Source organism: Acipenser ruthenus, chromosome 30 (assembly GCF_902713425.1).
Source record: "Acipenser ruthenus chromosome 30, fAciRut3.2 maternal haplotype, whole genome shotgun sequence".
NCBI classification, from domain to species: Eukaryota; Metazoa; Chordata; class Actinopteri; order Acipenseriformes; family Acipenseridae; genus Acipenser; species Acipenser ruthenus.
In genome coordinates this window covers 10,729,571-10,745,097 of record NC_081218.1, presented here as the reverse complement: position 1 = coordinate 10,745,097, position 15,527 = coordinate 10,729,571, and the positions used below count along the sequence as shown (strand labels likewise).

At 41.4% G+C, this 15,527-nt stretch overlaps 1 long non-coding RNA gene across 1 annotated transcript; it reads right to left on the bottom strand.

Moving 5' to 3' along the window:
• Window positions 1–80: 80 nt before the first annotated feature.
• Window positions 81–10,054, bottom strand: LOC131702728 (uncharacterized). Its single transcript, XR_009309488.1, has 3 exons — window positions 9,161–10,054; window positions 8,731–8,841; window positions 81–1,289 (listed from the first exon to the last, which is right to left on the bottom strand). It is a non-coding gene; the product is annotated as an uncharacterized LOC131702728 (long non-coding RNA).
• Window positions 10,055–15,527: the final 5,473 nt, after the last annotated feature.

Here is a 15,527-nt window from a genome sequence, read left to right as displayed (position 1 = left end):
CATCCAAGACAGGCTGTTTTAGCAAGCCTATAGTGTAGGTCATACTGTGAATTTGCTAAGGACTATTTATTGAATTTTGAGCAGTCTACATTTTTTTCTTTTTATTATTATTTTTATTGCGCTTTTGACATACTGAACAATATCAAAACATATAAAAAATAACACATAAATCATTGCAGCAACAATGAACTACATGCAATGCAAGGGATTTGTTTGCAGTTTTTTGTTTTGTTTTTTTTGCTGCTATACCTCCTAAATTGTAACCGATTTCAAATGGTGCTAGAAACTGATGATGACTCTGAACACCAAAAGAAATCGGTCAACCTTGGGAAGAGGGCTCAGAGTAAAGTCCATGTGCTGTGGGGTGGGAGAGAGCATGCACAACATAATGGGTTATTGTATTTAAAAAGAATGTGATATCTTGTAACAACTGATAGTTGCCCTCGATAAGGGCATCTGCTAAGAAATAAATTATAATAATAATAGTAATGAACAAGATCATTATGTGCAGCATGTATGGGCTTCCAGTTATGTCTGCATTGCAAACTGTTTCCCAGAAAAACTCAGGACTCTGCACTTATGAAGTTTTGACACTGAAGCTTGGCAGCAAAATAATTTTGATTAAATGATATTTCTGTCTTCCTGCATAAATCTTTGTTAACTACATGTAGCTGAATGTATGGAGCCCCGCCCTCACAATCACACAATGTGCATGTAGTAAATACTAGTACATGGTAACTACAGTGTTACTACTTGGAAGTTAATGTACCTTTGCCAGCTTTTTAAGATGCAAAAGTTCAACTATAGAAATATGGAAAGTAATAAAGCATAGCTAGGTAAGCAATGTAAAGCCCAGAGAGATATGGCAAAGAATGACAAACTATGGCAAGTGAATAGTATAACCATGCAAAACAACCTGGCTCTCCTGTATAAAGAGCAGGGCCTCTTGTGACAGTTCGCCCACATGCATGGGGTGTAGTTCAGCTCAGTTCAGCTCAGTCAGGCTGATTGATGTTGCAGTTCAGCTCAAGTCTCCAGCGCTCCTCTCTCATCAAGCTGATTGATGTTTTTCTTGCTCCAAGAACACTGATTTCAAATGGTGCTAGATTAAACACATGAAGAACTCTAAGCCACCACCTGAAACCAGCGTCCAGGAGAAGACCAGCAATCTTTTCCCTTCAGTTTGCAAAACTTCAGCCCACTAATCCTCTTACGACAATTGCATCCAAAGCTGTGGCGATGCAGGTCAATGGGGGGGTCTCCGTTTTCAATCCGCACCTGCCAACATGCTGTAATTAAACACCAAGAACAAGTACTGTTAATAGATTGCATTCTGGAACCTGCTCGCAATGATTTCTTGGTAACTTGCCGTTCAGCATTTCTTTCTGCAAAAGTTTAATTAGGTAAATAGCACGTGCTGTACATACACCAAGTATCAAAACCAGAAAGACATTTATCCTCTGTTGGTGCCCGGTGAATGATAACCCTAAAGTACATCAGCAGATCCTGTAGCCGCTGGAGCAAAAACAGGACAGCAAACTGCTGCACTAAATTAAATATGAATCAGTATGGCATAAGGAAGTTCTATTTTAGCCACAGGATTTGGTTTTAGGGCACAATGGAAGTCGTTATTTGCATCCACGCTCACGCTTCATGCACATAGCAGAACACGAAATCTAAACAACTTCCATATGAAAATAAGCCCCGTCTAGAGTTCTCTGAAAAAGAATCATCACACTGTACTGGTTTTGAGTGAAAGGGCCACACAGGCTTATTAATGATACATGTGTGGCTTGAAAGTACCTCTCCATCAGAGCAGTGAACCCTGGCAATCTTGAGCACCAGTGCTTTGTCACACTATCTCCGTGGGCCACAGCACAGCACCACTCTCTTGTTCAAATAGAAATCTGAAGATATCTCTATAGCATGGTGGAGGCTAGGCACGAATTAGCGACCCGCACACCGCAAGTAAGCATCTTAAACACAATGCCAAAAAAGCTGGGCGTGTCTGCATTTGTGGTTTTGGAGTAACCTTAATGGCAATGTCGGTGGACAGAATCTGTAACGGCAGCACATCGCACAACACATCCCCTGATTAGGACCCTCTCTCCCTCTCTATTAAGCCCATTTTACTTGGTCCCTTCGGCAATCTTAAAGCCCAGGGAACACCAGGCAACGTTCAGGCAACTTTTCAAACGATTTTCCAAGCAAAGTCCTCACAAGGGAAAACTGCTTAAATACCTTCAGCAAGTTGCTTCGTAAGGTTCCAGAAGTGCCAGCCTTATCCACAGCTGCTGTGCAGACTGTCTGTCTGTATGCCTGTCTCTCTGTTTACTGTCTTGCTTTACCACATTCTGTCAAGTCATCATGAGCCCTGTCTGACAAAGCGAGATGCTTTACCTCGAGGGTTATTCATTCGCTGTTGAGATTTACACTCTGCTTCTGCCCACTGCTGGCTACCAGTCCTCTGTCTGCATCACTGAACATGTTTACTTCACAGACAAGCTTCTGCTTTAGAACAAATGGGAAAAAAAACAGAACACACACCCCGTCAGCACCCAGAGAAGTGTCTGGACTTGAAACTGCTTCTAAACGTGGTTTTTTTTGTATAATTATGTTTGTAGTTTTGCACTTGTAACTATAAAACACTCAATAGCAATACTAAAAGAAACTAGTTAAACTCTTTGACAAGTTTCTAGATGAAGTCTGAAGAATGCGTTTATTGGACTGTACCAGTTTCTATTAATACGTCTATACTGCAGTGCAATTTTTTAATACTTTACCAGCCGAGTTAAAAAGATCAAACATCTTGGACTAATTAAATACTGCTGCTGTGTTGCTACCCAAAAAAATGGACTGCCTTGTAAACAAGATGACTAATCTCAATGGGATTTATTAAACTGATGCTTGCACTGTGTAGCTCCTTTGCTTCTGGCCCATCCCAAGTTCCCAAGAGAAGGCAGTGCAGCGCACAGCAAACCATGCTGTACACAGAACCGTTTTCTAAAATCATTCTTTGCAGTTCAGAGCAAGATCTCCCAGGGAAAGCCATTAGCTCATTGTTTCGAATGTCAACCAATGGCTGGCCTCCGGACCTCTGAACAACATTATTCCTGGCCATGGCCCTGAGCGGTCCACCCTCATCGTAACAAAACTGGCAACTCTTTCAGACTGCTGCTTTTGTAACTTGCCGTCAATAAATAAATCAATCTTTATGCGCCAGTCAAGGGCATAACTGCAATAATTTACAAAACACTGCTACGTTTAACCAATACAAAAAACATGTAACTCTGAACATAGGCATAATTGTTAATATTTGATGGAACTTCAACAGGGTGTGTGGCCGACCAATTTGACAGAGAACATAATATGTTATTGGCTGTGATGCCTGACGCTGTAATGTAAATAGGAATATGGAATTTCAGTAAGATCTACATGCCAACTTTACGAGCTCCAAAAGCAGGGCTTGAGTTTCAAGATACAAACAAAGCAGTTGTACAGGTTTTCAGTGGGTACCTATTACTGATCTGCAAAAAAAAATAAACAATATTATAGCTAAAAAATATGTCTTGTAAACACTGCAGCGTTACTGACAAACATCTGGCTTGTGCCTTCATCAGTGTGGTGTGTAAGTTTTTTCACTCTTAAATTTGGATGGATGTGTTTCTGTCTGTTCCCCCTTCATTACTACGGTAGTTTGCACTATAATGGATCACAGAGAAGTACAGGAAAGCGTAGGAAAATCAGGTATCAATCCTCAGCTCAATAGTGTCAGCTCCAGTTCTCAAAGTTTTGAAAGTAAGCAGGTATAAACGACAGACACCTGTGTGTTCAGCGAGCCAGGCCTGGGAAGCTCTGTGCATCTCTGGAACAGTTTCCCATCTCACTGTCTGGGCGTCAGAGGGAACTCCAATACCCTTTTTGTTCAGTGGTGATGCCTACAGTCGTTTCCACTACATTTACCAAAGGAATATTTGTATGCGTAATTGTTGATTAGAGTTCTTGTTGTTTTGTGCTCACTTGTTCAGCGTCCTGGGTCGATACAAAGACAACATGAAGGAGTGCTGGCAGGGAACATGAACACAGCGTCATGGAACTCTCTTTTAAGCAGATTAACAAAGTCTAATTCTGCTGTTCACGTGATTCAACAAATACATCATGCAGAAATAGAACACACTTTCCATATTTTATATACATCTTCACTGACGTATACAGCGATGATACCCCTGTACGTTTCAGAATTGTTGGGAGTATGCTTAGCAAACCAACTCAAAAAATAGCAAACCGTATCTGGTACCTATTTCTGTCCTTAGATTTACCTACATTTGTGACCATCTTGTTAAGAATCTTGTACAACGTGTCAAAGATCCCGGAAGACAGATGCCCTTTTACTTCCACTTGCTGCAAACGTTCCAAAACCATTACAAAAATATACAACACAGTTTTGAAACAGTACCTAGCACTGTGAAACACTGCGGAGGGTAAAGGCAGTCGAAAGAGATCACACCGTGGCATAAAAAAAATAATAATTAAAATCAAACCGGAGGAAGCACATTCCCTTCTCAATAGCTTCTCACCAAAGCCACCTACTGATACATACCTGTCTGTTTTGTTCTTTAAGCCCTAAAACAATTACATGAGAAACAGCATTTATAGTAACACGAAACAGTAACCTGCGAGGGTTTTCCTTACTGTCCTCGAACTTTGTTTCTACAGCAGCACCAGGACTGTCCTTTGAGTTGTGTTAGGAATGGCGCAGCAAGAAAGCTGGGGTGTGTGACTGTGTGCGTGTGTGTGGGTGCAGGTAGTTGCTCACTCAACGTGCAGAAAGCTGGCACTGTGCTTCCTCCCTCCCTACCCACAATCCCATTCTCCCTTTACTTGGCAGGTAAACATACCCACCCCATTCTTGTTTCGATCCCAACTGCCCTTCTGTCTCAGCACAACAAAAACAACATTGTTTGTTATCTGGAAGATTATAGAAAAAAGAATAGAAAAGAAAAGAAAAACAGCTTTTTCTCCTGCCAAGGCAGATCAGTGTGGTGTTGTTTTTTTGTTTCCTGAGAGGGGAGTGAAGACAGCGTACTTCCTGAGGTTCCACAGGCTCGTCAGATTCAAGCAGACAGAAGAGGAGAGTGATCCCAGTTAAGGGCAGGCTTGTTTTTTTTCCAAGTTTAACTGTTTCATCCTGCTGCTGCTGCTCTCTGTTTGACTAGTTGTGTAATGCTTATAAAAGATTCAAAGCAATGCTGCCTCTTTTTCTGTTTTCAAACTACAGCAAAACAAACCTACTCCTCCACAGGTTTCCATAGTTTCAAGGTTTCATGCAGCCTGGAGTTCTTACATTTAAACATGGATAATTCTATAACGTTACCCTTATCTTTTTCCTTTTTAACAAACAATGCAAACTTTGCTCAAGGACAACATTACTGGTTATTTGTCTTTAAGTCTATGAATGCTTGATAAAAGCCAAAGGTTACTATGCTATAAAGGGACAGACAGAAAGCCAGAGACATCAATACTGCAGTCTGATGCTGTATCATTTGGTGTTTTGATTAATTAAATGCGATCTATGAGAAAGATAAAACGATTGCTGTCTTTGACTACAGCCTGGATCAGTTTCTTAAATTCAAAACCCTTTGGCGTCCTATTTTAAAATAAAAAATTTCCAAACGCTTATCTTTCGTTAGGAAGTGTGAGGGTGGAGTCTTTTTAGACAATTCATTTCTCATATCACCACCCCTTGAATGTTTGCAGAGGCTACTGTCAGTGATCTGTTTAACCTTTACCACAATCCACACCCAGCATCCTCAGTTCATCGCCTCGAGACCTGAAATAATAAAAGCAGCAGAAAGTGCCGCTTTTCATCCAAGCGATTTGGGCCTTTATCTTGTGCACTAAAGCAGTTTTATTATTGCCTGCAGCGGAAAAACAACTGTATTTACTGACCTGCCCAATACTTTATACATGAGTCACGCCATACTTTGTAACATGCCTGAGATGGGACAGTGCAAGTCAAGACTGTAAAATATCCAGACCCTTAATGCTTGTGAAGGCTGCTGGGAACAAGAACATCAATACAGTGTGACACTTGTATAGTGCCTTTCAAAATGTATATCTCCCCTATGGATGAATCGCAGGCAGACTGCCCCTTCTATTGCTAGACTGAATCAGTCTGAACCATAGGATAGCTTATTTCCTCTCGAAACGTCTAAGTCTGAACAAAAATAATAATAAGAATAATAATTACAAAAACGGTCAGCCTCTCTGGAAATTGCTAAAAGCCTGCCACTAAAAAGAATGAAATCGACCCGCACGGATCTGACTATAAAAAGGGTTATTTTTAGAACTTGCCAAGTGATTTCTGAATACATTTATGCAAGTCTTTTCCAAAGAAGGAATCTACTCCTATTTCAAATGAACCCTCCTGCTAAGTTTCGTTGTTAAAGTAATTAATTACAAAATCTAATTCCCCACCACCCCCACCCTAATTAACAATACCTACGAAGTTTATTCTAAAATGAAACACAGTTCTCTAACAGTATAATACAAAGGAGTGTGGTGATGAAAAAAAATGTTGAAGTCTGTCTTCTGATTTATATTCCGATTCACTTCTCCAGGGCGCAGTGTGTTTCGACAGGGTCCTGCATATTTAAAGCCTCCTCCCCATTCACGTAACCTCCATTTATTCATTCGTTGAAACCTGCATGCTCAGCATAGCCTTATAATGCTGTTGCCATGGCAATACAGTGGTTGCTAACGATGATTAGGTGTCATTACAGTGAATTAGGGCAAGAGGAAAAGCGATGGACCCGGCAGACGTGTCTTTAACTCCAGTCATCTCGGAACCGCTTCAAATCTACGTGTGGGTGTTATAACATGTGATCCCCACTAGAGGCCAGCACTGAGAAGGTCCACGCCCTGATATTTCTAAAATGCGATTTATTTTTGCATTGATCAGACTGGGTCATAGCTACCTGATCTTGCATCATCAGGATGTCGGGTTTTTTATAATAATAAACGTCAATACTATTCCTTACTGGGGTTTCCTTGCGGTCTCTGTTCCGTTGCTTTAACTGTGTTTGGAGGATGTTTTTAGATAGGAGGTTCTGTTGCGATAGCCTGAACGGAACTTGATTTTGCTGAAGCTTCCCGGATGACTGCTTGTAATTCCTGGAGTCAATTCTCGCAGTGTGCTTCGGGTTATGTACTATAAGCACCGTCAGTAGCGAACGATTGAAAATATTTTATCCCTGCCGTATACTTGATAAGCATGCAGTGGAATGCTCTTTCTAGCAGCATGTAGACTGTCAGTGTGTGTGACGCAGGATGTCCGTAACAAAAGCATGTGGGGGCTTTGGATGGGGAAATCAGATAATTAAAATAGACCCACCAGGAAGGAGACCCGCAATCCTGTGATTATTAGCGAAGCCAACAGGCAGCACAGAGCATAGCGGCAGATCTGTTAATTTGAGAGATGGGCGGACTGTCGCACCATCTGATGCACTGCCAAAAAGGGAAAAATACTGTGACACAAGAGACTGCAAATGCAGCGTAAGGATAATCCCAGAAATGCAGCAGACTCCAGGATACGCACATCAGAGGGGGAACTAAAGAGCACTTTTTAATATCTTTGACAAAGCAAACCAGACACTCACAGACTAGCTAATTGTACCTCTAACTTTTTTACTAAAAATACACAAAGCTGTCCTTGCAAAGTCCGATCTTGTATTATCGTTTACTGTGCGACCCGTAGCTCACTTACAGTGCACAAACTACAGAAGGATAAGGACTTGAGCCCATATTCATATTTGTATATTTTTCCACTTTCAATTAGATTAAAAAAAAAAAAAACCATAGGAAGAACCAAGCTTGATGTAAAGGTTAACAAATACTGTCAGTCACATACTACAGCATTACTACTAGTATCATTATTATCCATTTTTCAATCTAGAATTGCAAATACTGTGATTTCTTCTATTTATTGACATGCAGGCATCAACCAATAGAACAAAACATTTATATATGACAACCTTCCCTGGGACCAATCACACGGCGGCATCCACCTGCCTGCTTCTTTCTGGCCAATAAGATTGCAAAGCCTCCAGTCCCTGGTAAATTCCCATTGCCAATGGGAGATGAGCCCAGCCACTTAGCTGATGATGCAGCTCTAGGAAGTCTATCACATGTGAGCTGGCAGTCTGCCAACATGGAGTCACTAACAGCAAGGTAAACAACGGTCCTGAGCCAGAGTCATGACATTTAGTCCCCTGTGCTAAAAGCCAATCTCCTTCTCCTCCCTTTCATCAGCAACAAGGGGTGCCTCTCCTGCGCCCCCAGTCCGGGACAGCCTGCCTGTCTCCCCTCACCACTCCAAACAGAAAAATAAAGATCACTGCGTCACGGCTTCTGTTTCCACTAACTACGCAGCAACAAATCTCTCAGCTCCAACTTACTTAACCCTCAATAGCAGCACCATCATCAGTGGTCTCCGAGCCGGCTGCGATCAGAGGATCATTAAAGTCATATTGGGGGACAGAAAGGGGTTCTCTTTATAACACAGAATGAAAGGGCACCTGCTCCTGGGGGCTCCGGTCGTCAGAGGCAGACCCCCAAACAAGCCGTCCCGTGCGACTGAAGGAGTTAAATCACTGCGGGGAAAAATAAGAAAACAACCCCAAAAAAAACAGCCCCCCATTTCTTTAAAGGAAACCTGTGATTATTACTTACCAATATAGCGCAGTGTTCCGCCCACGGGAAAACGACAGGTCGTCATGACGAACCGGGATATACGCAAAGACGGGGCAAAGCATTCGTCTCACCGTCTTTGAGGTGAAAAAACTGAAACACAATAACAACATTAATAATAACAGTAATAATAATACTAATACTGGCAATGGTAAGAACAACGCTGGCTCTCTGTGTAACCCAGTTTGTTGTCGACAAATCCTCTCCCAACGCGCAGCGTTTCAGAAACAGAACCTTCTAGAACGAACGTTCTCCCGCTAACTTTTTGCTTTCCTGCCCTCCCCCCTATCTGCCTCCTCGACCGAAATGAAGTACGTCACATCTTCAGCATCCTCATCAGAACAAACCTACACCACTGTCCATGTGGCTACTACGCATGCAGAGAAGTCAAAGGAAAAAAAAAAAACAATACCCAAATAAAGAAGAGGAAAAACCATCCCAACTCCGTCCGCTTTCACATTGAACAGTCGAGGACTCCCATCTTCCAGTATCTCAGCTCCTGTTGTGGTCTTCGACGTGAAAAAGTGACGTAGCGACTATTTCCAAATCTCTCTATTTCTCTGCTTGCTGCTGCAGCACTGATGTTCCTGCAGCCCCATCAACAGAGCCAGCTCTCTCTCTCTCTCTCTCTCTCTCTCTCTCTCTCTCTCTCTCTCACACACACGCATAGGCACACACTAACACACACACACACACTCTCTCACACAATCTCCTCTCTCCTCTCTCTCACTGTGACGCAGCACTTAATTCTCCAGCCTGCTCCCTGTGTTGCATGTGCAGAACTGCAGCTTCTCGAAAGAGTCAAGCAAGCTCAACACAGGCACACACACACACAGAGTGCTGCCAGAACCTTCCAGCCTCCCTCCCTCTCTGTCGCTCTGTCTTTCTGCCTCTCTCACTCTCTCTCTCTCTCTCTCTCTCCTGTTCTCAGTTTCCCTTGTGCTTACTGAGTTGACCGTGCTTTCGGAGTCACCTGACAACCTACTGCTTTTTAAAGACACACTGTCACCTTCTGTGAAGTAAAGCCTTCGACACAGCTTGCTGTTTAACTGCCCTATCACTTCTAGACACCCCTGGCCGTTTGTTGCATACGGGTCTTCAGCAGCTCCTGTGTTAACAGTAAAATGCCGTGTGAAAAAAAAAAAAAAATTGTTTCTCCATCCGCCTAGGGATACATAGAAATAAGCTCGAAATAGCGTTTCTAAAAATCTCTTCCCTTTAATTATGGATTACCCTCGATTCTACGACATGCTTGGATTGGGCCCACCTAGTGACCAAAAGTTGTAATTACACAAATATTCTCTGTTTCTCTCTAACATCAGTTTTTGGGGGGGGGGGGGGGGGGGGGGGGATTTCAGATTTGCACAGTGCCTCCCGGTGGTCAACTGTTGTAAATACGGCATAGTGATTATAATCAATTTTGATAAAATCAAAATGTGTAGATGAGTAAACCTGTTATTATTGAATTAATAAATGAATTAAACATGTTATTAAAAGGTTCAATATCAGTAGGGATACTGAAGTTTTATTTTTTTGATTGGTTGTTGATATCCACTTATTTGACCTCCAGAATCAACATGTAAATGGGCAGTAAAGAGATTTGTTTTCATTGCTCCAGGCCCTCGATATGTTCAGTTCAGAACACTGGAAAGTTCACATTCCAATACAGAACTTTCAGTGCTGTTTTCTGGATTTCATAACCTGCAAATTCCTTTCTACGAAGCGCATAAAACCTTTTGTAAAAAAAATCCAACTTCTGTTTTTGTTCTGCAAACGACATGAAAAAAACTCTCTCCCTCAGCCAGAAATTCCAAAGAGCGGAACACTTGGAAGCCTTCCTGAGGCCAGGCACAAGCAAAAGTGACCTAAATACTGAAAAAAGTAAAGTAGGTTCACACCACTTTCTTTCTACCTCTCTGACCTCAAGACCACGGCATTGCTGATACAAATAAAAACAAGAGGAAACACTGGAGCAGACAGGCTTGGAAATGACTAATTACCACCGTCTGGGACTAACAAGTGAGTTTTTGGGTATACTTTGCGTTTATTTGAAGAGCTAAATCCATACACAAAGTCTCCAGCCTGTGTGCTCTGCGATTCCTGCTACTCATTCACATTTGAGTACAAGCTTGTAAAATGGTGTGTAAGCTCCCCTACTCTAATGTAGAGGGCGCTATTACACCATGGGTGGGCAAAGTTGGTCCTTCCACTCCTGGTCTTTGTTCCAACCCTGTTTCAAATTGTTTAACTGAACCAATTAAACCTCACCTGGTGTGGGGTGGAATGGCCCTCCAGGACTGTGATTGGACACCCCTGTATTAGACTGAACGGAACTGGCGTTTCCATTTGTTGCTTACATACACATTTAGGAACTGCTGTGCTCAATGAAGACATCGTGTTTTAATGCTATTTTATTAATTGAATATATTGACTTTAATATACAGGAGTAGCTCCAGAATTGTTGGAAGTGATTACTGTAAACTTTGGGGTTTCAGTGTTCTGGAAGAGTGCTTGGTTCTGCTTTATTGTTCTTTAAGATCTCAACACACTGAGTATGGGATGTACATGAGGTAGCGGCTCCAGGGGTCCTTACAAGGACTGCTGTTTTAAGATAGCGTTGGGTACAAGTTGCAGCACTTTGACTTGACAGTTTTTGTTTGTTTTGCACGATGCGTGATTCTGTTTAGAAACAGTTTGTTATTTATACATCTCCTCGCTGTGGCCTTGAAGCCAAAGCTGAGAGAGGGGAGGCCCCGTCACACACACACACACACACACGCACGCTCACACACACACACTGCGCTGTAACTTGGTTTCCTAGCAACAAGATTTTATTATCAGGGAGCTCTAACGTTCTCAAATCTCCAGGTTCAGGGAAACTCCTTTGTGTAAGCGATAAACACTTTGGGGAAAAAACTAAACAAAACAAACACTGGATTAAACTGTGACGTTCAAACAAAGAATAACAGATGGCTAATGCGATGGCACCCCACAAGAGACATTAGGAGGCATACTAAAAACGAGCAGTCCAGGAATGCATTGACTGAACCAGGGGAGAATCCAAGGGTGCACTAGCAAATGCAGCTCACACCCTCTTTACTGGAGCTAAACAGAGAGTCTTCACTGCCAATACAGCACCTTCCTCAAGTGGTGCTTCGTTTGCTCACATGCACTGCATCTCCCTGTAGAAGCACTCACAGTGTCAGGTGTGCTGGAGGAGGGGAGGGCCGTGCCACACATGCAGACACTCTTAAGCCTCTTACAGACTCCACTTCCTAATGTAATCAATGGGAGTGAACATTCGTTCAGATGAAAATAAATGTAAAGTTTGTTTCCGTTTTCATTGGCTGTAGTTACATTTTCACTCCTCCCCCGATCATTGTGTAGTCATTTAAAAAAAAAAAATTCAATAAGAAGTTTAATAGATATGATTTTGCTATTCCTTATGAGGTAAAAAGATGATACTGACATTTCTCAGTCACACTGTGTATCAAACAAAAGGTATGCAAGGCATTCTCTACATGTAAACACCAGGCACATATAGTTTACTGTGACATTTTCAAGATTGCATTGGCTTTACATTTTACAAGCCAACATGAATAAAATATACTCTCAGAAGAAACCATTTCTCAAATATAATAATAATAATAATAATAATAATAATAATAATAATAATAATAATAATAATAACAACAACAACATGGTGGTTCTAGAAGCAGGAGAGCTAAATCAAGCACATTTAATGAGCTGCTCTGCTTCAATGATCGTTCTGAAAGCACAAGCATCTCTCTGGATAATAAGCTGCAACAGCTCCCTCGCAGGCTGTTTGTTTGTCTTGGACAGTAACTCAGAATATATGCAAGGGGGCATCTACAAAAACCCCGCAATCAAGCAACGCAAAACCATGAAACCCAGATCCGAATGACGCCTACTTCAGCATCGCAGCTTGAATTTAATAAACAAGGTCAACGAGCACAACAGACAGCAAGTCATGGTGTGCCGTTATTTATCGTGAAATATAAAGAGAATAAACTGCTGGTAAAACTGCTTCCTTATGGGAACTGAAGCCCTCAATCTAAGCTGAATGAGTTTGCAAAAACTGCACTTGTCTGGACTTGCTGTTAGCAAGATGAAAACTGAGCCAAAGCTTCTTAGAATCAATAACAAGAGTTTGGTTAAGGTATTTTATAATGCTCATAGCTTCTCATAAAACTACAGTATTGTAAGAATGGAACCAGCCCACTGTCACAAGGGCTGACTGTGCCACAGTTTAAAAGTGTGGTGCCCGCTGTTTAAATTATCAACTCATTAGGAGTTTCCAGTAAAATGCATGAAACTGTTCCTCTTATTTTCGTTTCCATTTTGTTTCCTGAGCTAAAAGACTTATAGATGTCATTTTAAACTTTATTTTTAAACTTGCCGAACATCCCGGTTTGGTGACACAGTGATGTAGTGACAAGCAAGTGTCACTGGGGGGGGGGGGGGGGGGGTAAGCTAAACTAGCTGTAAACACAGGAATTGCTTTCCGTTTGATTGCATGGAAGACTAACCTATTGAGGAATGCCATGAGCATCCCTGCTTTAGAGTAAAATGTAATGGTGGCACTCTGCAGATTTCAATTCAGCACAACTGAGATCAAAGCTCTAGTCATTATTATTATTATTATTATTATTATTATTATTATTATTATTCTCCATCATGGGTCTTCTCAAATAAGACATCACAACAACATTACTATAGTGACATCTGCTGGGTGAAGCAGGTACTGCTTTTGCAGTTTCCTCACCATCAGCCTGTAATGATAAAGTTTTTTTTTTTTTTTAAATAGAGGAGCATCGCATTTGAACTGCTTATAACTGCAGATTGAAGACATCCTTCTTGGACCTACCCATTATAAAAGTGTACAGTTGAAACTGCTACTGGTACAAACTCGTATTTGAAAGAGGACAGTCACGGGGTGAAGCGCTTTCACATATGGCCCAGCTAAAGACAGGGGGGTATTTAAAGACAGAGGGGTATTTAAAGAGATAGGGGTAGTTAAAAGAGGGAGGGGTATTTAAAAGACAGAGGGGTATTTAAAGACAGAGGGGTATTTAAAGAGACAGGGGTAGTTAAAAGAGGGAGGGGTATTTAAGACAGTGAGGGGTATTTAAAAGAGGGAGGGTATTTAAAACAGTGAGGGGTATTTAAAAGACGGAGGGGCATTTAAAAGAAAAAGGGGTATTTAAAAGTAGGACCCCTTTTGATTTCTTCTAGTGGCTGGTGTATATTTTTCATAAAGGGTTAAAATAAAAGTGAGAAATCCATCACTACAATTTAAATAAACACTCATTGACAGACATAATAACCATGTAATAATCTTACACTTAAATGTACTAAGTCCCTAAACACAACTAATGAAAGACTAATACAAATACGTAGGCGACTGTTCTTTTTGGCCAATGGATGCGCTGTTTTCATGGTAACCGAAAGTAACCTATCTAACTGCGTACTATTTTTTTTCTGCAATAACAAACGCACGCTGCATGCAGCTGCGCGGTGCGGAATAACAACATGTCGACAGCATGAATGCAGCGGGCACGCGCGCACGCGCGCACACCTCCTGCACTGCCTGTGTTTACGCATCTCGAGCTATAATATACAGCACTGTCGCGTGCTGGCAATTCGGCAATTCATACAAATCTTATTTCATCAACACATCGGCCATCTTCTAAAGACTACTTTTTTTTTTTTTTTTTTTTTTTTTTAAACATACGCAGGTAATAATTAAAACCAGGAAAACTGGCATGGACCAGATCTTTCTGGTTCAATCAAACCTCTATCCCTCATTCCAAATAAACGGCGTTTCCAATTCACACCTCGCATAAGAAATGTCGTGCCGTACTTTTATTTAAAATGTAGTCTGTTTTTAAAATAGTTGCACAGTGATTGTGTTTTAACATGGTTGTTAACATTAAAACAAATACATAATTTATTTCAATAAATAGGACGTCTTATTTAAATCACGGTATACATAACAAGAATGACGTAGCCTATATAACATTACTGTTGGGTAAACATCAACCAAATACCCCAATAACGCACTCACCTCAACGACTTTCGAGCAGTTTGGCGCCTTCTTCTCCCCCCTTCTCCTGCTTGACTGTCACTTGTTCTCGTAGCTTCTCTCGAATTCCATCACTTCCAGGGCTTTTTTTTTAATACAGGATTCTTAACGAGTTTCCACAGCGTAGCTTTCTAACCCCGCCCCTCTCAGTCCTCGCCTGCCGATTGGCCAGCTCAGTAGCTCGTAATTATTTTGACGTCATTATCACATGCGGTTGACGCATGTTTACAAACATTGGAAAGAATCACGTGGCGCTGGGAACCATTTTACCGTAAAGTACCTAATATTCCTCTGGTCGTGTTGATTTGAAAACATCAGCATCCCCCCCGCCCCCTCCCCCCTCCCCCGAGAAGAACGACACATCTGAAAAATAAGTGTGCTTGGTTACCCAAATTAAACATTAGTTAGATACAATTAATTTATAATAAACATTTGTGTTATTTTCAACACCGGCTGAAAATAAGAAAAAGGGTACTGTGTCGAATGTTTATGAAATGGTTCCCGTAAATGATGACTAGATAACAATACCGTACCCGTAAATCTCAAACACATAACATATTATATATAGCTAGCCTTTCACGCGTCATTTTACTGCGTTTGAAAACAATAAAACACCAAGTAACGTGTCTGTAAACTAAATCAGGCTATATACATGAAGTAGGTTTCGGTTTTT